Raw genomic sequence first — 2,500 nt, 5'->3', positions numbered from 1 at the left:
ACTCCATCACCCACTAGTCTATGCATGTAACAGACGCAGACACAACATCTAAGTACCAGCATGGAACAACATCCAGTGCATCCTCTCGGCCACAGTACACCATCCACACTATGATAACCAGACCGGGACGTCGAACCAGAAAACTGAATATCCCACTCTTCCTACAACCACCATTGCTCAGATACGCCACCAACACCCACACATGTCCTACACAGGGGTGCACCCAACAGCACCACACTGCCGCATCTCACAGCACATAAACAATGGCAGGAATGAAAGACACAGGTGTGCCACTCCTTTGCCACAAACACAGAACGGGCGCGCCACCTGCCATGAGCCACAAGTGCAACTGACGTGACATATCTGATAGTGCCTCAGGCGTCCACTTACTACCATCACTATCAACGAACCTCGCCACCCCACCCCCCCCCCACACACACACCATCCCTTAACCCAACTTCTGCCTTAACCTAACCCAACTTCTGCCTTAACCTAACCCAACTTCTGCCTTAACCTAACCCAACTTCTGCCTTAACCTAACCCAACTTCTGCCTTAACCTAACCCAACTTCTGCCTTAACCTAACCCAACTTCTGCCTTAACCTAACCCAACTTCTGCCTTAACCTAACCCAACTTCTGCCTTAACCTAACCCAACTTCTGCCTTAACCTAACCCAACTTCTGCCTTAACCTAACCCAACTTCTGCCTTAACCTAACCCAACTTCTGCCTTAACCTAACCCAACTTCTGCCTTAACCTAACCCAACTTCTGCCTTAACCTAACCCAACTTCTGCCTTAACCTAACCCAACTTCTGCCTTAACCTAACCCAACTTCTGCCTTAACCTAACCCAACTTCTGCCTTAACCTAACCCAACTTCTGCCTTAACCTAACCCAACTTCTGCCTTAACCTAACCCAACTTCTGCCTTAACCTAACCCAACTTCTGCCTTAACCTAACCCAACTTCTGCCTTAACCTAACCCAACTTCTGCCTTAACCTAACCCAACTTCTGCCTTAACCTAACCCAACTTCTGCCTTAACCTAACCCAACTTCTGCCTTAACCTAACCCAACTTCTGCCTTAACCTAACCCAAGTTGCGCCTTAACCTAACCCAAGTTGCGCCTTAACCTAACCCAAGTTGCGCCTTAACCTAACCCAAGTTGCGCCTTAACCTAACCCAAGTTGCGCCTTAACCTAACCCAAGTTGCGCCCTAACCTAACCCAAGTTGCGCCCTAACCTAACCCAAGTTGCGCCCTAACCTAACCCAAGTTGCGCCCTAACCTAACCCAAGTTGCGCCCTAACCTAACCCAAGTTGCGCCCTAACCTAACCCAAGTTGCGCCCTAACCTAACCCAAGTTGCGCCCTAACCTAACCCAAGTTGCGCCCTAACCTAACCCAAGTTGCGCCCTAACCTAACCCAAGTTGCGCCCTAACCTAACCCAAGTTGCGCCCTAACCTAACCCAAGTTGCGCCCTAACCTAACCCAAGTTGCGCCCTAACCTAACCCAAGTTGCGCCCTAACCTAACCCAAGTTGCGCCCTAACCTAACCCAAGTTGCGCCCTAACCTAACCCACGTTGGGCCCTAACCTAACCCACGTTGGGCCCTAACCTAACCCACGTTGCGCCCTAACCTGCCCTGTAATTGTTAGTTATATGACTCTAGGAATTCGTGTAGCGTTGCCTAATTGCAACCATCTCAACATAGTTCACTTCGCGCACACTGTGGTGTTCTGCGTATTGATTCATTTTACGGTGCGTACCCTCACATCTTGCGAGTGTTGCTTACTTTCCACATGGTCCCGCTATCCACTGTATTGTGTACTGCAATAGGACGTATATCGCCCCCGCCCCCCCCTCCCCTCCTGTCACCTCTAGCTCGTCGGTCAGGAGTTCGCGTGTTGAATGCGCTTCGCAGCTGTGCAATGGCATTCGTATACGTACGCTGGCCACCTTCCACGTGTTCTTTCGTGCACACGTCGCAGCGTGTATGTATGCTGATGGAGTGCGTCGTGACACACAACATCCAGGCATGCAAGACTCGTAGAAGTCGCAAATGTAGATGGATGTCTACGTTTGCTGCCCAAGTTACGCAAATGAACTGGAAATCCGTTGTTGCGCGGTTGTTCGCGCTGGAGGTGAATCGTTGATATCGACGATCGGTACAGGTATTAACCGGTTGCTTCAGCGACACCCGTCATACCCACGAACGTGAGTGGGCATGTGGGTATGAAGCGATACGCGGCGGTGGCTGGGTGGGACCGTCCCCGGCCGGTGAGGGGGGGGCGCCCGGCGTGCTGGCCGCGCGCTGCGTGGGCGCACGCGCGGCAGCCGGCTGGTGGGGGCGCCCAGTGGCAGGCGCGCCGGCTGACGGACGCGGCAGGCGGCGCATCTGCGTGCCGGCGCACCCAGCGCGCGGCGCCGTGCGGCCAAAGTGGGTCCTCCCGGGCCCGGTGCGAAGCGCGGTGGACATCTGCAGTGTGCTGGTCCGATTGAGG

This window comes from Schistocerca nitens, unplaced genomic scaffold (assembly GCF_023898315.1).
Source record: "Schistocerca nitens isolate TAMUIC-IGC-003100 unplaced genomic scaffold, iqSchNite1.1 HiC_scaffold_240, whole genome shotgun sequence".
In the NCBI taxonomy this organism is placed as follows: domain Eukaryota; kingdom Metazoa; phylum Arthropoda; class Insecta; order Orthoptera; family Acrididae; genus Schistocerca; species Schistocerca nitens.
This window is presented reverse-complemented; position numbering follows the sequence as displayed.